Below are 25,227 nucleotides of genomic sequence, written 5' to 3' on the forward strand. Positions count from 1 at the left end.
ACCTTGCTGACTTTGCCAATAAGAATTGGGAAAAGTGGTGATCAATGTGAATGTTAATTGTCAAATAATTCATGATGATTTGCTAGATTCTTTTCTAGTTTAATTACTCTCAACTGTAAACTCAGGAGCACTCAGTAAATTTATTTTGAGTAATCACTTTAAATTCAGTCAGTAGTAAATTTAAATTCAGAATCCCTCTTACTTCACAGGTAGAGAAATTGAGGCCCAGATTCTAGGAAGTGTTTCCAAGTTGTACACTGTCTCAACCAGAAGCTATTTGTTAAACAGGGGTGTTGGAGTTTGGTCGCCTGAGTCTATGCAACAGAAAATGTTCAATGGATTGAAGCTGTACTGCAGTCTGCTATAAACATGACTGGTTTGCTGGGGGGAAATGTAATCATCTAATGGGATAATTTCAATGGTTTAGCTCCACATCTGTTTCCAAGAAGAGTGCATTTCAAAGTATGAGGACTGAAGTAACTTTTTCTCAGATAAATAGATGGATGCAGATGATAGATAGATAGATAGATAGATAGATGATAGATAAATAGATAGATAGATAGATAGATAGATAGATAGATAGATAGGCAGATGATAGATATGAACAGAAAGAAAATATCTTTTAGTTGCAAACAACTACTTTGTCACTTTTGAAAAAATAAGAGAAGAGGTAGAAGAAATGTATTGACAAGATACTGACGAGAACATAGGCATCTCCGGTATTTTTTTAAAAACTGAGGACTCCTATCCCTTAACTCCAAGGACTCTTAGACCCCACATCTCTCCTTTCTACACTTCCAACTCCCAGAGGAGAAACTGATTTGCCTCTCTTGTGTCCAGTGTCTGCCAATGGACTGATTAAGTATGGTGAGGGTTAGCAGAACAAGGAGAGCAGACAGGGCTCTAGGGGAATATTCCACCCAGTACAGGAGTCTTTTCCAGAAAAGGGGAAATAATGTCAGTAGGAAAAATTGCTCAAGAGGTTATCCATTTTAAAGATATTAGTGTTTCATGTACAATTGGAAAAGATACTGTTTTCGAAAGGATGAGACATTAGAAGGGTCAGACAAACCACATTTTGCAGTTAAGTGACTTAAATGGTCAGACAAGGAAAACCAAAATCAAATGGCTTCCAAAGTACTTCACACAATTATCAGTTTGAGCAGAGACACAAAACTATAATTAATGAAACTTTTCAATACATTCTAGCTGTACTTTTTTCTGTAATTAGAGTTATCTGTTTTAGAAGTTAGAAAATAATTGAAGAATACTAATGCAAAGTTGCAGACATTAGATTTCTGGATTGAAAAATGTGATTCCTAAACAAAATACTGATCATACTCTTTGATCTGTGAAAAGCGTTAATTTCTTCTGCATGATCTGATTTCCTACCCACATGAGCCAGGAAGTATGATCTGCAAGCTTTGATCATCTTTCTTGTTCCTTTAACTCCAGACCTAGAAAAAGGCCTGAACAATTTCCTTTTTACCTCTTGGAAGCCTGATTGCACCAAAGTCATGGCAAGAAACAGAGATTGAGGCACTGGACCCTGTAAACCTGCCTCAACAGTGCAGCTCTGTTTTTGTTTGTTTTTCTTATTGGTTGCAACTTCAGCTTTAGCTTAAAGATAGGGCTCTGCTGCTAAAAATAGTCAAGATCATAAGGAAGAGGAGAGTGGCAGAAGTTTTCATGATAGAAGAAGAGATTAAGATAGGCCTTGGAAAACACAGGAATTAATAGATGGCAAGAAGGGGAAATACAACTCCAGGCAAAGGGATGTAGGAAATTCATCAAGCAGATGTAGAGATGTAGAGATAGAACTTTCCTACAATATCCTCTAACCACAATCTCCATCTTTTGACATTCTATCAATACTTTTCCTTTTCATGAACAATACCTAGGGTTAAGGGGAAGAAAAGTGAGTAGGGCCTGGAGTCAGAAAACCAGGGTTTAGTTATGGTTGTGCTATGTAATGGCTGTGATATTTGATGAAATATTTATCCCTATAAATCTCACTTTTCTTCTTTTTTAATTTTTTAATGTTTATTTATTTTTGAGAGAGAAAGAGACAGAGACAGAGACAGAGACATGATGAGCAGGAGAGGGAGAGAGAGAGAGGGGGATGCAGAATCTGAAGCAGACTCCAGGCTCTGAGCTGTCAGCACAGAGCCAGTTATGGAGCTTGAACCCATGAACCGCGAGATCATGACCTGAGCTGAAGTTAGACACTCAACTGTCTGAGCCACCCCAGAACCCCAAGCCAATAATTTTTAAATAGCACATTAGTACGTACACCACTTGGTTTTCACTGGTTGTTGAAGACACAATCATAGATACATGGAAGCCATAAGCTATTGTGTTGAGGCTGTTTCACGTAGTTATTCAAATTTTGAAATATGACAACTCTTATCAAGGTTGCTCCTTCTTATCTCTAAATACTTATTTTACTGTTCAGTGTTTTGCAAAGGCGAACAGGAAAAGATTCTTCTGTTGTTTCTTTTTCTATCTTTCACACAGATCTGGTACAGTCATAAGCTTTGATCCAGGGCTAGCTTAAGCGGCACACATACCCAAACCTATGATCTTCCCAAGTTCTAGGTTCAGGGAAAAGCTGCAGTAAAGAATATTATTTTGGACCCAGCTTAAAAAACTGCAAGTAGTTCTGTTATTACAAAATAGAGTCACCTCATCTGCCCTTCATTTTAAAAGAAGCTGGTGATGATTTTAGAAGTTATTTTCCATAGCTGCTCGGCACTCATCGGCATTCATCCTGCCACCTCATCTCAGTATTTGCCAGTGAGATGTCTATGTTACAGGAAACCACACTTCCAAAAAATTGCCATTTCCCAAATTTCACTAAAATGACTCAGTTACTGCCTGAGTTTTCTGACTTTGTCACCAAACTACTCTCATTTCTCTACAACCTGCCCTTTAGTGAAGATTGGAGTTGCAAATATTCCATTTCTAGTCCCACTGCTTGCAGAGTAATTTTTTTGAATAGACAGTTACTACTCCAGGTACTCCATAATTTTTCCAGGAAACACAATCTTAGATGACAGAGGCATACATATAGGAGTGGAGAGGGGGAAGGTTGGGGCATAAAAATAGGAATCAAGATAGAGATACAGATCAGTAGAAGAATCAGGATAGGTATGCAAACTTCTATTTCTATATTTCCCATAGAAAAACCATCACAGAAAATTAATCCATTTGCCGATAAATGCAGCACCCAAAACTTGATGAAAAACACAACTGGAAATATGGAATAAACTTTCCGATCTTTGGAAGGGCTTGTGCGTAACAAAAGCCAATATTATGGTAAATTATCTTCATGTGTATAGCCTGTGCATATAAAGACTAAAGACTGTGCATATAAAGACTAAAGACTTCTAGTTAGAAAAAGAGCATAGGATTAGAGCAAAAAGATATGTTTAAGCCTAACTGTATGACAATTATTCAAGTTTTCATTGATTCTTGGTCTTTTATTTTTATTTTTAAGAATATAAAAATTTAGCATCATATATGTGCTTATATGATATATATATAAATCTATACCTACATCTCATAGGGTTGATGTAAGAATCAAATGGATTACAGATGCAAAAGCCTTTTGAAACCACCAAAGTACTTAATATAAATATTTTGTCTGTTTATTATTTTCTTTAAAAAACTAACAAATACCCTTACCCTTACAAAAAGAAGGATAGAATTGTGAGAACTTATAAGAGTAAAAATTTTACACGGTGTCTTTTGGATTTGATTGTATAATTTGTGCACAATTTGTTTTAGTTCTTTCTAGCATATTTCAGTTAAATTAAGCCTTCTTACACTAAGGTGCTTTAAAAAAGAGAGAGAGATTTATTTATCTTTCTCTTGTGGACAGAATAAGAAAGATAAAAGGCAAGCCTCCTGATGAATTATTCTTCACATTAACTGCATCAGAAACGGTAATTTTTCTTCATGTTTCCAGGTAGTATATATTATTGTTCAACAGTCATTCACTCCCTGCCTACACCGAAGACCTCTCTGAGAAGAACATTTCCTTAACCCTCAAATGTTCCATGGTACTTGTTCCATCCAATTGGTGGGAGTGAGAGTGTGCCAGTTTCAGAATTAGCCCTTAAGAGAAAACAGTTCTTACACTGGCCTCTCTGGGAGCTTCTGATCTTCCATATGAGAATCATACGCCCAGGTATTTGCTGCACTTCCTGTCTGGGCCCAGAACATGTCACAGGGAGCCCAGCACAGAGTGACAGAGTGGCTGTGGCTGTATGCTACTGAGTTGTAGTGTGTTAGGCTGCATTATTAGGACAACAGCTAATCATTATAGCTGGTTACTACTAGCCCTTACTGAGAAATCTTTTGGGGACTATGAGACCCAAATGGGTCTGCTGACTCCTTCTCCCCAGTCCAGTCTTCAGGGAGCACACAGGAGGGAAATTTTGAGTCTATGGAGTAGAACATTAGTACCCAGATCACGTATCCTGTTGGGGAGTAGGAGGTTAAATTAAAAAAAAAAATGACCAAATGTTCTCAGTTTAGAATTTGAAGTAACTGAAAGCCACTGAATTGAGAAAAAAACACCGGGTAAAACATCAGGTTACCCTCGGTGGGGAGAAATGAAGGGGGTGAAGAAAGAAGCTATTAGTGTTTAGGGAAACATCCTTCTTTCCGGAAACTAGAAAAATTAGAGATGAAAGGTATGCAACACACACAGGCATTTTGTGTCCTTAATACTTTGGACTTGATTATTCAGCCTATGGCCAAGCCGGCTGCGGCTACGTACCTTGGAGATGGAAGCTCGCAGTTTATCAGGCAGTTCTCAGGGTGCTGGGACGCACAACCCCAAAATGTGGCACATCGGCACAATGAATACCTCACGCTGAAGGATTGTGGGAAATGGCAGGTACGAGAAAGATTTCTCTGAGCTTCTCCTGAAGCAAGTCAGGAGACATGCCTTCCTTGCACCTGGAGGAAAGGAGCATCCCTGTCTCTGAGGACAGAGGGGCCCCAAGATAAAGGGACTTTGCTGTTTCCCCAGTTTACTCCCCTTCGCTCAGACCCCTTTTTGTCCTGTCACATTTTTTCACGACTCTCCACTCTTCATCAAACCAGCATAAAAACAGTCAGGTTTCTTCAGAGCTTCATTTCCTTAAGAAGTCTCTCCTGTTGCATAAATCTTATATTAAATATGCCTGCTCTTCTGTTGTTAATCTGTCTCTTGGTACAGGGCACCTGGCTATGCACTTAGAAGGGTACAGGAAAAAGATATTTCTCTTTTCTCATACTTTTATCTTCATACAGCCATTCCCCTGCATGTATAGCCACTGCGATTCCCTGCCCCTTTTGGTGGGCAGCAGAGATTTTGCCCAAGAAGACTCTAAAATGAGTTGTTTCTTGACATTAATTACTCTGAACCCAAGGTAATTCTGTGCTCAAAGCCAAAAAGCTTTCTTTATGTCATATTTCAAGTTATAACTACCTATCCAATCCAATGTGGTAATGAAATTAAGATACTCCAGTAATAAATAAAAACATCCCAGAGATACTGCAAAATTTCTACTATAAACCCTGTCATATTACCGAATTCCCAGGGAGAAATTACCTCTCAAGTTGGAATCTTTTTAAGGCCAAAGTTAAAGTCTTAAATAAATCCAAGTCTGATATAAAAGTCTCTTGTTGAATGAATAAAATATTCAAAGAAATAAAAGTCTCTAATCCATCTCCTAAAGTGCCCTATTTTGCTCAGCTGAGGAAGTTTTCCACATTGAGTGGAGCTGGGCTCCCCTCAGCTGTTGAATTAATGGAATGGGTGATCACTTCAGGGCCTCAGAAACAACTGCATAGTCCCTGACCTTAGTCTAAATATTTTCTTAAAAAAATTTTTAATGTTTATTTATTTTTGAGCAAGACTCTATCTGAGTGCAAGCAGAGGAGGAGCAGAGAGAGATGGAGACACAGAATCTGAAGCAGGCTCCAGGCTCTGAGCTGTCAGCACAAAGTCTGACGTGGGGCTCGAACCCACAAACTGTGAGATCATGACGTGAGCCGAAGTCAAACATCCAACACACTGAACCATCCATTCATGGGTGTCCCAAGAAGCCCAAATATTTCAAAGGATGCATACGGTTTTATACCTGTGCTCCTACACTCGAGATTTAAAAGTGGATGACTCCAAAAGTCCCTGAAGGAGCTTTCCAGGTAGTGCTGTGACACTGTCCTTGCTTTTTCTTAGGGTGATCACACCACCAGGACAGGCTCAATGGTATCTGGGCAAAGGGGAGGGGGGTGAAGGAAAAATCTTGATTTTAGCCTTATTTTATGAGTTTGCCAGAGTCAATGATCAGTAATCTAATATTGATTTGGGAAAAATCTCCTAGAAGGAGACTCACTTGGGCAATTCTCGTCTTTTAAAAAAAGTCTTCCTTTGTGCAAAATCCTTTAACTTCTGTTTTGCCTTTGAACACTGAGTCTCCGGTACCATCAAGATGCATGGATGCTGAGTTCTTTCTATACAATGTCCCGTGAGCATCGGCGGCCAGGTGGCACTGTGGCGGTTGCCCTGCCTGCTGCCAGGGACTTGCTTAAACCTATAAAATTATCTACCAGAAGGTTCTCTCTTCATTCCTACATTTCGCCAAATAGAGGAATCCCCTCCATGGATCCTTGAACTGTAGCTACTATGAATGCTTCTGAAGCTTGTATCCCCGAGGGCTGAGAAGGGCCAATATCTCTACCCCAGGCTCCACTAGACTGTATACAAATTGGATTTGAGAAACCTAAAGCCATGGTGAGACCTGACATAATTAAGGAATCCGGACCAATTAGAGACCACAGAGCAAGACGTGACTCAGTCACACAAACCCAAGATTTGTCCCTGCACAGGGCCACAGATGCAGAATGGGATCTGAGCAGTTTTCTAATGCTGCCTCTCTAGGCCCAGCACCAGCAATTTAAAGCCAGAAATTCACTGGTTCACAGGAATATCTGCCAGTTTGCAATTAAAAGTAGCCAATATTATGCTGCTTATCAATGCATGAAAACAGTTGAATCCCAAATCAGTCTACCCTACAATGACAGGCCAAGCTGTCCCCAAGTAGCTCAGAATCAAGCCGCAACAGCCAAGGCCCGTGAGGCCTTCCTTCTGTTTGGTTAAGGCCACTTACCTATGGGCAAACCTGGTGTAACCTCTAAAGGCACCAAAGTCACAAGCCTGCATGGCTCAGGTGCTTAATGCCTATGGCTTAAAGCCATTGGCTCAGGCTGTAACCATTACCAGCTGTGCGTACACCTGTAAAAACATACTGAGATACACACCAGCACCTACTAAGCTCAGAAACCCACATGGTCTACCCTTAGTCAAGCAACAGCAAAACTTGAAGACACCCACTCTAACTGGACTAGGAGTCTGCATTGTTTTTAAAGCTAAACGCCAGACCTTGTTGATCTTTCAGAGATTTTGGCCCATGTACGAAGACACTGCATATTTATGAGACCGCAGTGGGATTTCTACCACTGAACACCACGCCACCTTCCCACACGGCCTCAAATCACAAAGCCTTATCCCAGAAAGCCTCGCCAGACGGTGGATGCCTGCCAGACAGTGGAGAGACAGTATTTAGTACAAGTTCGCTGCATGTTGAGAGTAGACCAGAGACACACTCTCTGCAGACAAGCCAGTCCTGGGCGGGGGGGGGGGGGGGGGGGGGGGGGGGGGGGGTAGGAGAGAGAAATAGGCAGAGCTAAACCCAGTTCTTCCTGCCCAACCCACTGATAGCAGAGAGGAGTTGCCTTGAGCAGAGTTCTTGGGAAGTCTGGAAGGAAGGGAAGAAGCATTATGGTGCAATAATCTAAGCACGTTTCTTTTTTTTCCTAGCATCCTTTGTTCAGAAAAATCACTTTCTTCCACTGACTGAAAGTGCTATTTCTTCCATGACTAAATTTACATTTGTGCATGTGCCTGCATTTGTTTATTCGTTCATCAGTTCCAAACCAGTTAAACTACAAAAGTGTTAAGCACTTATTTTTAAATATTAAACTAGGTCAGACTCCCCTCTTTCTCTTATCCTCATATTGTTTTAATGGTTTTTAATATGTTAAGTTCCCCAGATTAAAAAAAAAGCATTCTGTAGTGTTTAATTTGAAATCACATTATAGATTTGGCATGGAATTTTAATACAGTAACCAGACATTTTATGTCATTTGCTTATTTGTATTTTTTTCTTGCAACTTCTAGGTTTTACAATTCCAAAAGGGCAAGGAGCACTTACTTTCACCTCTGCGTTTCATACAACAGTTCTTACATATGTTAAGTGATGGGAACAATAAGCTTTTTACAAATATATGATTCTTTTTACACCGATGCCTTTCTTCCAACAACAACAAAAAAAGTATCCTTTACCTGGATTCTCTTTCCACACATTGTGTTTTGCTGTATTCTGTTTATTCGTCCAAACCCGCCTAAAACATTACCTCCTGTGGAAAGTCTACACTTGTACCAGCCCGGTCAGAGTCTCAGCCTCTCCCCTATATCTTCTGTGTTACTACCTGTAAGTCTCTATCATGTCCCTTACCCTCTTTTACTATGTATATATGTCTCTTCGAGACATACTAAGTTAGACTTCTTACCCAGCGTATTTCCTGATGATATTAACATGGTTTTTAAAATGTGTTTGGTAAATGAATAAATGCAATGAATGAAAATTGCTTTTGCTTTGCAATATTTATCATAATTGAAAATAATTAAATCTTTTTTGGCATAATTCTCTTCTTTAGATGAATGTCTTCCCCATCAGATAGCAAACGTCATGGTCAAAGACCATGACAGTGTTGTTTACCATTGTATCCTTAGGGTCTGGCATAGAATGGCTCATTTATAAATATTTATTGAATAAATTAATATTATAAATTAATTATATCATATTAATATTATGAGGCTATATAAAATATTCATATGAAAGGTTTGCATAGAGAAATTGCTGTACAAATGATCAACAGATATTTCAGGAAAGGAAATATCATTTTATGCTGTTTTGAGAACTTAAACTCCTTTTAAAAGTCATCAAGAGGCTGTGACCATAGCAGATGTCCTTCAGCAATGTAATATCTCTATTTTGCGTTAAGTCAAAATATGATGGGAAGTCTACCCATAAAACATTTATATGGTGCATATAAATAGGCTGTTAGTGATAGAAACAGCAGCCAACAGGTTTACTCTGTCAACAGAAATTTATTAACATGGCAAATAGATAAAATAACATATAAAATGAACCATAATCCTGTGTCATTTTCATGTCAACAGTCACTTCCAGAAGAAACTTTGCCATCATTGCATTTAAATGTTTATTTAGACTTAGAGTTGAATATTTATAGTTGTTTTTAATAAAGAGGGGTCTGCACAATCATCAAATATTTTTTAAATGACTTTCCAGGGAAATATATCCAGAGCAGCACACTTTGAAGGGAAAGTAATTCTGAAAATAAAGAAATCACAGGCACTCGGTGAATATGACGGAAAAGATATAGATGCCATTACTGAATAACAGAATAGCCATCAGTGACCAGGAAGTTACTATTGCTAATATATTATATATTGCCGCTAACATATGATCATTTATATTATCCTTATATGATTAACTACAAGCATCGATCCTAATACTAATATCCCAGTAAACATTTAATTTGAAATAAACCTTTTTAGATCCTATTAAGAATAAATTTGAAAACTAAATTGTTAGCCTTCTTTGGGAAACTTGGTTAAGATTCATTAATACTAATAAAAGCTAATACTTATTGAGAATTCACTATGCATCAGGTATTGTTCAAATCAATTTACACGTGTTACCTCATTAGTTGATCTTTATTATGATCTATGCAGAAGTCCTGCTATTATGACTCTGATTAAAAAGGGATCTAAGGCTCACATTAATCCGCACATGACAAGGCCTGTGTTACCAAAGTCAGCAAGTGGCAGAGTTGGATCTTGGAGCCTGTTTTGACTGTCGCAGTAGATTTTAACCACCGTGCTCTATTCTGTAAACCAAACTGTTAATGTAAGGAACAGATCTGGCTGAAATCTTGATCCGGAGACGGTTAAAAATACATTTGAATGTGAATACATTTTGGCATGGTATCACTTTACAGCTCTTTGCATTTTTGCATTTTTCATTCTCTCTATTGCCTGATTACTCAGATGATTTTGTTTGATGCAGTTAGTCCATCTTCCTAGACACAGATGACATTTGATTTTGAGACTTCTGTTCTATAACATCAAAGAGGTCAAGAAAATAGTCAATGTTGGAGTCTAGGAAGGAAAATGAAAGGGCCTAGGATCAAAAAGACTAGTTGAAAATCCAGCTCGAGTATCACTTTAAGGCTCTAGATAACGTCTATGTCTATATCTATGTGTGTATCTAACTATTAACGTTTCCATCTAAATTGGGATTTAGTGTAGACCTCATTTAGGTTTGACAATAGTAGCAATTTTTGTATGCAGATACCTCAGTTTGGGATTGTAGCAAATGGAACTGATTTAGAGGACACATAGGCGTTTTGTGATCTGGATTAGGAGACATCTGGTAGGGAGCATCTGAAAAAAAGCACTATAATAAGAAATGCAAGTATAATTTGAGATACAGAGCTTTATAATAGAAAAGGCCTAGGCTTTGGTGTCAGGATGACCTAAATAAAAATCTCAGAGTTTCTATTTAATAACTCTAACCTCTGGGAAACACGTTAACCATTCTGCTTTACTTTTGGCCTATAGAAGGGTGAGAATAGCAGAACATTCCTTTTTCTCCTAGGAAGAGTTTATGGAGTGCTGAAATTTAGTTCATTTAATTTTTTATACCTTAACTTTCTGACAGGTATAAAAACTATGAGTTTTGTAGTTCACTGTTTTTTTTCTTTTGAATTATCCTTTCTGCTCTTAAGTACAAGAAATGATTTTCATTCTCAATATTGTATTTTTCAGTTGTAGAATTTTCATTTATTATTTTGCATTATTAATTTCTTTGCTAAAATTCTCTATCTATTCATGCTTACTGCTCACCTTTTCCACTTAACACATCAATGTATTTATAGTAGTTATTTTAAAGTTCTTGTCTGTTGTTTCTAACCTCTGGAATATCTTTGGGTCTGCTTCTATTGACCATTCTTTCTTTTGAGAATGGGTCACCTTTTTGTGCTTCTTTGCATGTCTTGTAATTTATATTCAAGATATTGGTACAATAAGCAAACAACAGCTGAGACTGAATGAGTGGTATTATCCCCATTGAAGTGTATGCTCCTTCCTATAATCCATGATTGAACTGAGTTCTGGGAGAGGTTACAGTTTGGGCAAATTCCAAGACACCACTGGTTCCAAATAATTTGAAAATCCAATTAGAATTCTGCCTCCAGTACGACTTGGGATTTAAGCACCAGTAAAAATCTTGAGATGTCTCAGGGCTTGATAGTCCTGTTTTCAAGTCACCAAAAGGCTTTCTCGGCACTCTACCCCGCCTTTTATTCGCCCAGAGATCTCTCTGTCCTCCCTCTGCTCTTAAGGCTTTGGTGAGCTCTGCTATGCTCTCGGTGAAGGATCCATGAACTTGGTGGGATTTCTTTAGATCCTGCTGTTACATTTTCAGCCTTTGCTCTGTGTGCTGGTGAAGATCTAATGAGAAAGAATTGGCAGATGGGTAGAGACTCCCAATGCATCTGGAGCTCCTCAAGGTTCTAATGTGCCATGCCAACCTATATGTGACCTTTAAAGTTTGGATATTTTCTCCTTACCCTGCAAATCTCACTGTCTGTGTTGGACTTACATCTTCTCCCATTGTGTTTCCAGAGATTAACATAATAGACAATTTCTTCTCTCTTAGGCAGAGGTTATGATGCTCTGAAATTTACTTCCACCAATTTTTTGCATACCTTACTTCCCTTATGGTTATAAAAAAAAACTATATAAATGCTGTAATTTATCCTATTATTCTCTTTGAAGCAATAAGCTCATGCTTTTTCTACATTTTGAGTGAAGAAACCTTGCCTTAACCATTCTTAGTCACTGTTTGGTCACCTTTGGAAAGGAAACTTTGTGAAGATTTACATATAGCATGTAAAAATTACTTAGTATGGTGTCTGACATTGGTAGATGCTTGATAAATATTAATGTCCTTTTTCCATTAAGTCAGATATCAAGGGATGCCAAATAAAAAAGGAACAGCTGTGTGGGTTTTGCCTGAATCGTACTTGGAAGGGGTTAAAGTTGGAAGACAGAAAGGACGGATTGACAGAAAGGAAAATAAAAAGTGAGTTTTATCTGCTTCATTTATTTCTTTGAACCAATATTTATAAAAAGGTTTCTTATAGACTGTTCTTATGATATGGATCATTCTTAAAGAGACTTCTAAGCCAGAGATCTTGTGCTCATCTATTATTTAGTCCTGTGAATGTATCCATTATATTCCACAGAAACAAAGATGGTTATTTTCACTTAGGTGTTTGTTTAAAAGGAAATGGCAGATGAAGTGGGAGTTGTGGAAACATAACAGAATCTGATAAAGAGAAAACTAAACTAAGGAGCAAAACAAGCACAATGGGTAGCAAATTAAAGGGGAGGGAGAGTCCACAATCAAGGACAGCAGACAATAGCTGACAGTGTTTATGTCTCAAGGAAGGAAATGAATTTATAAACACCTTCTTGTTATGTACTAGAAAAGAGCTATAGATCAGCGTGAGGATTCACGTCAGCGGTCCACACCTGGATGGATGAATTGGCTTACTGAGAAGTGGGGGACAGATGACATGGGGAGGCTGCATTGTCAGTTACATCTAATCCCGCCTGCTTTCTCTTGATGGTGCGCATTTGCTCAGACCAAAAAGAGTCTTTTTGTTCAAACTGCTTTTCTCTCTCCGGGATAGCCAGATGGGTGACCCCAATAGGAAGATGAAGTAAACCTTTATGTATTAGGTTGTTGTGGAACGAAAGAATTACATGTCGGGGTTTGTGAATTTCATATCATCCAGCTTCACTGTGAATACATGATTCACAGAAACCAAAGAAGGACAGGGGAATAGAAAGCAAAGGAAAAAAATAAGAAGAGAGTCTTGCACATTTTATTTGGGTCAGTAACGAACTAAGAGCTCAATGAATTGAAATCCTGTGGGAGTGGGATCAGGACAGAATTTATCCATTTGTGATCTTGACCTATCAGCTAGGAGGTTTCTCAGCTGCAGGCGACATCAGTCGTTGCTCTCCAGAGGCAGCAACTGGGCTTGCATCGTCCCTTCTACAATTTCCTGCTGGATCTGGGAGCATTTGATTAAAAAAAAAATTGAACAAAACTTAAAGTGTATATACAGGCCAGATACTTTATTTATCCAAAAGGCACTTTTTTCCCCATGCATGAGAGTTTATGCTGTGTCCTCCGGTACTACATTTCCTCCTCCTTCATTTCCTGTAACTCGTGGATGGAAACGCTGCATCAGAAGTCTGCATCTCTGTGTAACTCGCTAAAACTGGGAATTAAGAATCTCTTAATTGCATGATTTTCTTTGCTAAATTACGTACCATGAAGGCTATTTTAATTACAAATACCAGTTCTAGCTAGTGTGTCTGAGGCAATCACTACTCTAGGAAGCACAAATGTGTTTTGAGTGTTTAATTAATTTATAGGCCACTGACCTTGGTAGCTATTTCATAACTTAACCTCCTCAATCTACTCAAAACCATAATCTCCTAAGCTTACCTGAATCCCAACACATATCACATTGCATTTTAATGGGGAAGTGTTCAGGCTATAGAAAAAAGTATACTGGCCTTGTTAACAATACCAACTCTGATACTACATGTTTGACATTACACAAGTTACTCTAAGATTCACTCCTTTCACTTATAAAATGGATATGATAATAAGCTTTCTGTTCCACATTTTTAGGGGAAGGGACTCAGTGTCAAGCAGAAGTTGATGGCACTAGACTGGGCTCCCTTAGGATTTTTCCTCTTTGTTTTGATTCAGATTCCTTCCCGTATTAATTCACCAATTTCTAAGCCTCTTGGGGAGCTAAACAGGACATCATAGTCATACTTTCTTTCCAGACAATGTAAGTTATTCATCATTTCTCTGATGTATACCTTCTTAAGTTCTCTGATTGGCTGGTTTAAATATTTGATAAGCCCTGATCTATGGAATTTATAAGAGCAAAAGAGCCATCACTTGTGATCTGTGAGGCTTGGATGAGGGACACCTGAGAAAATATTCTGTCTTATTTCCCAATTTAGGGTCATTGGTGGATATTAAATAATCCCTGCTGGTGGCTGTGCATATCAGAGATCCAGAGGGAAGAAGTTGTAGAATGTATGAATTTCCAAATGAGCAGATAAAGAAGAAGAAAACCCTTGCTACCTAATGAATGTGATTTCTTCTTAAACAAAGTTGGAGGGAAAACAAAATGAAGTAATCACAAATTCAAAAGCCCCAAACTCCATACTTACAGAATTTGATCTATCAGTTTAATGAAAAGTCTCTGAAAAGTCTGTCCTATTTCCAGAGAGCTTTGGTCTCTTGAATGAACATTTACCAATCTAATATCAAGCCCTGTTCATATGGCAGTATGGTCTACTTTATTCATTCTATATTTAAATAGTATGTAAAAAGATAATGATAGGTATTAACTAAGAGAGAAATAGTCCTTAATGGAACCAGGATCCTAAATAAACAATGACTACACCCTTATAAACTTCATGAAGGAGAGATGGAGTGTTCATGGGGAACAATATTGGCAAAGAAACACTCTACTATTGTCTTAAATTTAGGCTCCTAATTCCTATGTAGTTCTAGTCCTTCAAGGAATTAAAATTTTTTCCCTATGACAGGGTAGGACCCCAAGCAAGTCAGTGGCCTCCTCTGTCTTCTCCAAGTTCTTGCATCTCACCATCCCAAAAGCAAGGAAAAAAAATCCGGGACACACACATCAGAGGGAAAAGAAAAATATATTGACCTCAACGTCTAGAGTGTACTGTCCAAGACTACTCTCCCCAGACCTTCCTTTACTGGGCAGCCACAAGCGGCCCCAGAGCCCACCTAATGTGATCAGTTGTGATTTTGGAAAAACATTCTGTAAGTTGACAATGGAAGAAAACATACATGGTAATGGCTGGATGGATCTTTTCCCAAGAAGTAGTGGCCTTATTTCCATACCAGCTCCTGGGAAGACTATGTCTAATAAGAAATCTGGGGGCTGGACTTGAATCTACTTCCCCTTTGAAAAAAATCTACAGTGATGTGTATGATAGATCTCCACTTTCTATTCCACATATCTATTTTAATTCTAATCTTTTTTTTTTTAATTTCTATATTCTAGAAGAACAAGGAAATTTTTCTCTCAGTCACTGAACTGTCTTTCTATAGCTTGGGTTCTGCTGTTTATGACCTCAGTTGTGAATTTAAATTGTCCATATTTCATCTTAAGTTTCTAACATTTTAAATTAGCCTACTTACATGTGCTTAGCAATCATTCATGTAATTGTAGATTATTTTACTGCCCTGATACTGGATCTTGGCCAGTATATATTATATCAGATGAAGTTGCCAATTTTCAACCAGCTTTGATCTACAAAAGCAGCAATTTCACATGGTTTGATCAAGAAATAACACACGGTACACACCCATGTTCCTGTTTGCATCTCCCTTGAACTCTCTCACTTGAGATTTACCCCCACTTCTGCCTCTCATCTGCCTCCATCTCGAACATAGCTGTTTGTCAGTTGTGCCCTTCGTGATCTGGGAACAAACTGGAAGGGTCAAGGCAGACATGGCAATATGCATATTGAAGACTGAATAAGTGAATGGATTATGAGTAAGAGCTAAAACAAAATAATCACTTCAAGTATTGACTTCTTAGTTTTCTGTTCCACGAATATTTAAAGTTAGGCAGATTTGGGGGGGCCAGAAATCTGGGAGTGGTTTAGCTGCGTGGTTCTGGCTTAGAATATCTCATTTTGTTGTTGTCAGACTTAGTTACAGTTACATGAAGAGATATAGTTACATGAAGCTTGGTTGTAGATGGAAGATGCATTTCCAAAATGCCTCACTCACTTGTCTATTGCAGAAGTCCTCAGTTCCTAACTGGCTTTCGGTAGGAAGCCAAATTCCTTGCCACATGGGCTTCTCCTCATAACATGGCAGCCAACTTGCTCTAGACCCAGCATCTAAGAGGAACATGAGGTCATAGTGCTTTTTATGATCTACTCTCTAAAGTCACAAACAATTCCTTCAACTATCTTCCACTCACTAAAAATGAGAAGTCCAGGGGGGAAATTAGCCTCAACTTCTTAAAAAGAAGAGTATCAAAGAATTTGTGGACATGTTTTAAAACTACCACACCATGCATATGCAGTGCTCAGAAGCACTCAAATGATGAGTCTATGACTCTCAAATAGTAACTGAAGTTCAGCACAGGAATTTTTAGGCCTTTGCCTTGTACGTATGTGATGGAATCTATTTAATAGGTTAAATAAGCATTAAATACCTCTGCAAAATAATTTATAAAATTGAACATACGGGCAGAAATTTGCCTTGGTTTATTTGAAAAATCAAGATACTTAGATTCTAAAGCATAGTGTACATGATATAACATAAGCCATTCCTTTGTGGTTAGCTCACATCTAACTGCCATATGATAGTTCTACTCAGCTTCTGATTTTATTTAAATCTAAAATAATTGATGACTTCAACAAAATTCAAATAAAATTAGCAGAAATGTATTAGTTTTATGATGAGTGTCAGTGTGTGATGTAAAAGTTGTCAAATTCTCCTCTTTGCCTTCTCTCCTCATCTCCAAGGGAAAACACCAAGAGCTGAAGGAATCATGTCTTCATTTTGAAAGGAAGATTCTGGCAACTTATACCAAGATTGAAAAATGGTTTAAGTGATGCTTGTAATAGGACACTGTGGTACTAATGATTGTTTTCCTTCTAGTTTAATAAAGATCACATTTCCTTTTGCATCACTCACTTGCTGTACAGTCTGTTTCATAAAGGATTACATTATGTTATATTTGGGGAGAGAAGGGAGATCAGCATGGAAATGGCTGTCCTGGGTGACCTTCCTGGATGCCCATGCTTGCAGTGTGCTGGTGAGTAGGGTCTCTAGGACCTGCTACGGAAGCAATAGTCCCAACCATCAGCCCTCAGCTTCTTTCTCTTTTTCTTTCATTCTCCTCTTAGGTTTGGCAGATATCATTTAATTTGTTTTTTGTCATTGTCAATTAGGATTGGTCTTTTGTGGCAGAACTAATTCACCATCAGCTTTGATTTTTCTCCCAGGGTTCCTGTGGAGGTTCTTTGCAGACAGCTCAGAACTCTCTCCCCCAGATTCCCTCAGCATTCACCAAAGTGGGTCCTCCATGCTCTGTCTTGTTGCTTGGATTTCCTAGCCTGACAAGGTGGCTTTCTTGAGTGTGGTGCTAGCAAAAAAGCTGTAAGCCATGCAACCTTGTCTTCTTGTCTTGTGAGATATCCCTTCCTTGTCAAACAGTGGGAGAGTGGGCTACTTTCCTGCCACCCTTTAAGCTCAGCCTTACTGTTTCTTTGCAAGACTGAAAATTTCAGAGCAGAGTTGAAAAGCATGTGCACCCCCAAACAAATAAATAATTTGAATATATATATTTTTCATCACAAAGTTTTTTTAATAATTATGCTAAAATAAGATTAATGAGATCATTGCATATCATGAATCTCAACCAACTTAATCTATACAATAAAAACCTTTTAAATTGAGTGTAGTCAGGGGGTGCCTGGGTGACTCATTTAGCTGAGTGTCTGACTTTGTCTAGGGTCATGATCTCACAATGTGTGGGTTTGAGCCCCATGACTGGCTCTGTGCTGATAGCTCAGAGCCTTGAGCCAGCTTTAGATTCTGTGTCTCCCTCTCTCTCTCTGTCCCTTCCCCACTCACACTCTGTTTCTCTCTCTGTGTGTCTCAAAAATAAACATTAAATTTTTTTAAAAAAATAAATAAGCTGAGTGTAGGTAGAAATGATCTTAGTGAACAGAACTCTCTGTGTAAGTAAAATTTTTATAATTGGGAAACAATGTCTTTATTCCATTGAAGATTCCCTATCTATAATAACCTTCTCTGAAGTTAGGGAATTTTCTTTTTTTATTAATTTTTAAATTTTATTTTTGAGAGTCAGAGAGTGACAGCATGAGCAAGGGAGGGTCAGACTGAGGGAGATACAGAATCTGAAATAGGCTCTAGGCTCTGAGCTAGCTGTCAGCACAGAGCCCAATGCAGGGCTTGAACTTACGAACTGTGAGATCATGACCTGAACTGAAGTCGGACACTTAACCGACTGAGCCACTCAGGTGCCCCTGAAGTTAAGCAATTTTCACATGACTTGTATTTTTTTATTATTTCAACTAAACTGCAATGGACATTTAAATGGACATCCATTTAAAGTGGAACATTAGAAAGCTGGCCTGGATGCAGGAATGATTCTTTGTTAGGTGTAGAGCCATCCTATGTACTATCATACATGCTGTAGCATCCCTGGTCCTTGTCCCTGAATGTCAAGAAATGTCCCTAATGTCCTACCCAGTAGAACAACTCAATTCTCATAAATCTCATGAAATGAGACATTCCACTAAAAACTACTGAACTGCACAGAAAGAGTGGAGGTGACTGGGTTGGTTTGACACCTCTCAGTAGGGAGGTAGACCCCAATCAACTGCTTACAACAATTCAACCTAGAATATGGGACATATCAACTTTGGGGCTTGCTCATGATACTGCAACCCAGGAAAAAAATCACATTTCAGAAAAAAATCACACTTAACCACCACCTCAGCTTTTTCACAGAGGAATGTAGTACTTTAGATATTTCTTCTGTCTTCGATGAGTTGTTTATGCACATTTTTTTCTTCCAAGTTTTTATTTAAATTCAAGTTAGTTAATATATATTGTAGCATTGCTTTCAGGAATAGAATATAGTGGTTCATCACGTACATACAGCACCCAGTGCTCATCCCAACAAGTGCCCTCTTTAATGCCCATCACCCAATTTAGCCCATCCCTCTTTCACCTCCCTTCCAGTAACCTGCAGTTTGTTCTCTATAATTAAGAGTCTCTTACGGTTTCTCTCTCTCTCTCTGTTTTCATCTTATTTTATTTTTCCTTCCCTTCCCCCATGTTCCTCTGTTTTGTTTCTTAAATTCCACATATGAGTAAAAACATATGGCATTTGTCTTTCTCAGACTGATTTATTTTGCTTAGCTCGATACATTCTCGTTCCATCCACATCTTTGCAAATGGCCAGCTTTCATTCTTTTTTGATGGCTGAGTAATATTCCATTGTATACATATACCACAACTCCTGTATCCAATCATCAGTTGGTATGCATTTGGGCTCCTTCCATAACTTGGGTACTGTGGGTAGTGCTTGGTTGGAGGGTAGTTTTATTTTTTACCTTTTTGGGGAACCTCCATACTGTTTTCCAAAGTAGCTGTACCAGATTGCATTCCCACCAACAGTGTAAGAGGATTCCCCTTTTACCGTATCCTTGCAATACCTGCTGTTTCCTGATTTCTTAATTGTAGCCTTTCTGACAGGTGTGAAATGGTATCTCATTGGGGTTTTATTTTAAATTTCCCTGATGATGTGTGACGTTGAGTACCTTTTATGTGTCTATTAGCTATCTGTATGTCTTCTTTGGAAAAATGTCTTTTCGTGTCTTCTGCCCATTTCGTAACTGGATTATTTATTTTCTGTGTGTTGCACTTGATAAGTTTTTTATAGATTTTGGATACTAGCAGTTTATCTGATATGTCATTTGCAAATATCTTTTCTCATTCCATAGGTTGCCTTTTAGTTTTGTTGACTGTTTCCTTTGCTATATGCACATTTATTTTTGCATATCATTCTCTGCCAATAATTCCAAATACACATTTAATTTTGATTCCAGAGGGTCTTGACTCTGTAAGTTTTTGTTTTCTTAACTATCTGAAGGAGGTTCGCCTATCATTTTTTAAATAAGGACCACAATCAAAATATATAATAATTCCTCATAAACATTTCCACTGTTTTGATGGATGTATACATCTAATAAGGTAATTTTTATATTATAAACATTTTATTTTATAAATTTTCCAAACTAGGTGGTGGGGATTATGTGGGATGTTCTTGGAATTTGAGCTTCTGCTGCAAACCAGAGTTCAAGACCTCTTCCCCCTTCACCATATTCCTGAGGTTAGGAGTATCTTGTCAGATTATTGACAAAGGTCATCTAAAGAAATGTTTAATATTGTGACAGGATTACAGAGAAGCATGCTCAGAGTTGCAGGAAAGGTGTGGCTATGGTACCCTGGGAACTTCAAGGCACTATTTCCTTGGTCATAGTGTCTATCTCTGTGACAGACAGGGTCAGATGTTGGATATTGGATTGTGCCTGCACCAGGGTGAAGGTGGAAATGTTTGATGTCTTATGCCACTGGTAACATTTCAAAGAGAAGGATGCTTGTGGATGCCAGGTGCAATACAAGTAAAAGATATTAATGTTTCTAACATTTTAATTTTTTTTTTTATTTATTTCTAGGAGAGAGAGAGAGAGACAGCGTGAGCAGTGGAGGGTCAGAGAGAGAGGGAGTCACAGACTGAAACAGGCTCCAGGCTCTGAGCTGGCAGTCAGCACAGAGCCCGATGCAGGGCTCAAACCCATGAACCGCGAGATCATGACCTAAGTGAAAGTTGAAAGTCGGACGCTTAACCGACTAAGCCACCCAGGCACCCCTGTTTCTAACATTTTAAAGAAATAACTCAGGATGCAAAATGTCAGTTGCCAGTAAAAACAAAGTTCTATAATGAGAATTTACAGAATGTCCACAGATATACCATGTGAAAACTGATTTCAAAATTACTGTATTCTTTCTCTGTGCCCCAACAGGAAAACATGTTTCCAAATCATCAAAGCCAAGAGTTTAGGAGCCACACAATTTTCCCCTGCTTCATCTTCATAGAGGTAAGAACATTTTGGAAATCCACCTTTAGAATATATAGTATTTAAAAAGTATATGCTATCCCTTTAAAAATCACTCCAGGTATCCTTCTCTGTACACATTGAAACTAATTGTAGAAATCTGTAAAGCTCTGGGCTTCTTTTCATCTGAAATGTTTCTTGGTTATGGAGATTACAAACATGGATATCATAGTCGTATCATGCACAAACACCTTTCTAGATCCAGAATTACAGTTTCATTACTTTGCTGAGGTATCTCCTTCTCTCTGGCCCCATTTTCTAATACCCACCCCATTCCTCACAAGCTTTTCTTATCCCAGGACCTCTCAGCCTTGTTCTGGAACTACCCGGTTTTGACTTGACTTGATTGGCTAATATAGCCTTAATCTGCCCTTCAGTTAGCCAGCAAGCCCTAAGGTTAATGTCAAGAATTTCTGGATCTTTGGCCTCTTTCCTGGGACCAGTAATGGTCACCTACTTTTGTTCCTTCACCTTCTTTTCTCACCTTTTTTCCCCATCTACTTTGACAAGTTCTCTGAGCTCTTCTTTCAGTCTCATTAAGTCTGTCAAGGATTATAAGGAAATTGACATGAAGAGAACTTAGGGTACATTGCCAAAATTTTCATGTCACACAAGATAATCGTGTGTTCTCACGAAAGAGATTTAATGGCATCTGGATGAACCATTATTTTTATTGGTGATTCTGAATTGTATATACATAAATAGCACAGTCTTTGTGCATCAACAAAGGAAATCCCAGTAGGAACCTGTTTGGCCATCCCAAACTGCTATTTTTTTTTTAGTTAGTGTATATAAACTATTAGAAATATCAAAGGGGCGACTGGGTGGTTCAGTAGGTTAAGCATCCAACTCAGTTTTGGTTCAGGCCACGATCTCATGATTCATGAGCTGGAGCCTTTGTGTCCGGCTCTGCACTGACAACGTGCAGCCTGCTTAGGATGCTCTCTCTCCCACTCTCTGCTCCTCCTCTACTTGTGTGCATCTGTGTGCACTCTCTCTCTTTCTCTCAAAATAAATAAATAAACTTAAATTAAAATAAATAAAGTCTGTCACCTCATCTTTATTATGTACACAATTTCCATGTTATAATGAATAAATTAATATTTTAATTAAGCCAGAAATACTAATTTGGTAATAGCTTCCTTCAATGATGGCTTTAACAAGATTATGGCTTTGTGCTTAGACGTTACAATTGTTTTCTTGGAGTCAGTCTCCTTTTTTATGACTGCAGTGAAGTTTTCTAATATTATTTTATTAATGATTCAGTGCAACCACATGTTTGAGAGGCAAGGTTATCAAGAGATTAGGGGCGGAAGGCTGACGGGATAACCTAGTAAGTGAGTTATCAATCTTTCAATTGTTTCAGGCATTTAAAAATATGCATTAAAGCTTTAGAACTACATGAGGCTAAGCTTCTTTAAGAAACTAGGTTTTGAAAAGAGTCCGGTAAAAATACAAAAGTAAGCTAATATGAACTATGTTTGGCATTTATGGCAAAGAACTTTAGCCTAAGCATGAACAATATTCACATAACGACAAATAAGCTATCGAATGATGCACTAGAGATAATGCTTCCATTATAGTTGGGTGAGAGAAACACAACACCCTTATTTCCACCAATTTTTCTTTCATGATGGGGAAAAGAAATATCATGGATGGTAGTAGGATGAAATTGAAAACTCAGTTAGATGACACGTAAAAACAAGTAGAAGTTCCAACCAAGGTAGCTAAATAGGGCTGGTGGTGGGAAGCACAGATTGAGTTTTTCACTAAAGTTCTTGAGATTACACAGCGCGAGAGAACTGGGGCACAGCAGGATAAATGACAGCCTCTGAAGCTGAATCACGTTGTTCTTTAAACTGAAACAATTCTGGTGTTTGGGGAGCAATGGATGTTCTTTACAAGGATTCTAACAACTGAAAAAAAATGCTTTAAGGTGAGTCGGGACACTCGCTGTGTATAAATCTGTGGAGTAAATCTGGGAAAACAGACAGTCAAGCAGAGATAGCAAACAGTTGAAGCTAAAGGAGGGAAGGTAAGAATGACAGGTGACTAGATGTTTTAAGTTAACTGTGAGTAGTGTTTTCACTGATGTCAGTCTATGAACAGAGATAGTTAGTCAATCAATTAACTTGTGCATCACTGAACTAGAGACTAGGAAAAAAAATCCTTTGCACAGCATCCACTAATCGACTTAAGTTTGCATAGCTAACGGGAAAAAAGTCAGGCATGCGTCTCCTCTTTGCCTATCATGTCATCAGCTCCATTCACCCTATACTGAATTAGATAAGTGGGAATTGAAAGTGAGACTCTGATCTCGGTTCCTTGACCCTCCGATAGCTCAACTCCCGGCCTCTCTCCGGCTGGCATGCAGTCTTCCTGCTCCCTGTCCTTGGCTCTGACTCCTCTGATCTCTCAGAGCAGAAGACAAAACCACTTCTCCCTGCTTGCCAATCCACTTCACTTGCCTTTTTCCCAGACAGCATTTTTTTCTTTCTTTTTAAAATGGAAATTACTTTCTTTTTCTGAATTTAAAGTAATAAATGTCCATTTATTTTTGCAAAGTCCTAAAAATTTCATGTCTTTATTTCTGTGTACTGAATTTCTTCCAGCAAGCATTGTTTTAGGTTCTGGGGATACAGAGGTGATGAAAATAGATACTATCGCCTTCCTCATGGGTGTTACATTCTTTTTTTTTTTTTTTTTTTTTTTTAATGTTTGTTTGTTTTTGAGAGGGAGAGAGAAACAGAGAGCTAGCAGGGGAGGAGGAGGAGAGAGAGGGAGGCACAGAATCCAAAGCAGGCTCCAGGCTCCAAGCCGTCAGCATACAGCCCGATGCGGGGCTCGAACCCACAAACTGTAAGATCATGACCTGAGCCGAAGTCAGATGCTTAACCAACTGAGCCATCCAGGTGCCCCATGGGTGTTACATTCTGATAAGCTGGGAAACCAACTAACACATAAGTAAGCAGAATGTTTACAGTGTCACTTGTGGCTAAGTGCAATGGGGACAGCAAAAGCAGGGAATGAGGATGTGGCCAACTGATAGCAGATGCTCCCCATAATTTTCCTTATAATGTTGTCTCACATAGATAATGTGTTAATATTTTAGCATACTCCTTGCCATAAATTTTCTCTTTTTTAAAAAAAAATATTATTCATTTATTTTGAGAGAGAAGGGGTAGGTGGGGAGTGGGGGGGAGAAGGAGTCAGAGAGGAGAGAGAGAATCCCAAGCAGGCTCCATGCTGTCAGCACCGAACCCACCAACTGTGAGATCATGACCTGAGCCGAAATCAAGAGCCAGAAGCTTAACCGACTCAGCCATCCAGACGCCCCAAATTTCTCCTTTTAACTCATTTTTTTAAATCAATAAATACAAGCACATAGTTTAACAGGTTCAAATGTGTTAAAAAGTTATAACAAAAAATCACTGTCTACTAATTGCATCCCCCTGCCACGAAGTAACTTTTTAACTTGTTTCTCCAAATAATACATGTATATTGCTGTGTCTTGATTCATAAATTTTAGATATCATCAACTGACTTCCTCTTAGGGAATGAGGTCTTTAGCATTTACATTGTCTCCCCTTTCTTCTCCCTTAAGTCTCCTATAATAGATGTGCCATACTTGTTAGAAAAAAATCTATTCACAACATTTTCATTATTATTATGGCCATGTAGATTCTATTCAAGTAATGTACTATTGTTACATGTCCTTTCTTTCACATCTTTTTGCTTTTTTTTTTGAAGTTAATAATGGCTTCATTATCTGATTTGCTTAGTTTTATTTAAATCTTGGCACACAAAATAATAGCTCTGTTAAAAGTGTCTTATTACATTATTACCTTGCAGTTATGTAGATTACAGGTCTGACCAACTCAGATCACATTGGGCTAAAGTCCAAGGTGTGCACAGGGCTGCATTCTTTCCTAAAGGTTTAAGGGTGAACCCTTTTGTCTGTTCTAGTTTCTAGAGGCTGGTACGTTTCTTGGCTTGTGACCCCCTCCATCTTCAACGCCAGCAGTGGTGGGTTGAGTCCTTCTCACACTGCATTGATGCATACCCTCTTCTGCCCACCTTTTCATTTTTTAAGGACCATTGTGATTATATTAGACACATCTGGATAATTTCCATATTTTAAGATTAGCTGATTAGTAAACATATTTTATCTATAACCTTAATTTCCTTTTGCCATGTAAAGTACCATTCAC

The 25,227-nt window shown here is 38.3% G+C and overlaps 1 long non-coding RNA gene across 1 annotated transcript; it reads right to left on the minus strand.

Annotated features, from left to right (window-relative positions):
• Nucleotides 1-13,082: 13,082 nt before the first annotated feature.
• On the minus strand, nucleotides 13,083-16,174 carry LOC120229435. Its single transcript, XR_005527730.1, has 2 exons — nucleotides 16,080-16,174; nucleotides 13,083-13,290 (listed from the first exon to the last, which is right to left on the minus strand). It is a non-coding gene; the product is annotated as an uncharacterized LOC120229435 (long non-coding RNA).
• Between the last annotated feature and the right edge of the window lie 9,053 nt (nucleotides 16,175-25,227).

Source organism: Hyaena hyaena, unplaced genomic scaffold (genome assembly GCF_003009895.1).
Source record: "Hyaena hyaena isolate Hyena2069 unplaced genomic scaffold, ASM300989v1 scaffold_32, whole genome shotgun sequence".
NCBI classification, from domain to species: Eukaryota; Metazoa; Chordata; class Mammalia; order Carnivora; family Hyaenidae; genus Hyaena; species Hyaena hyaena.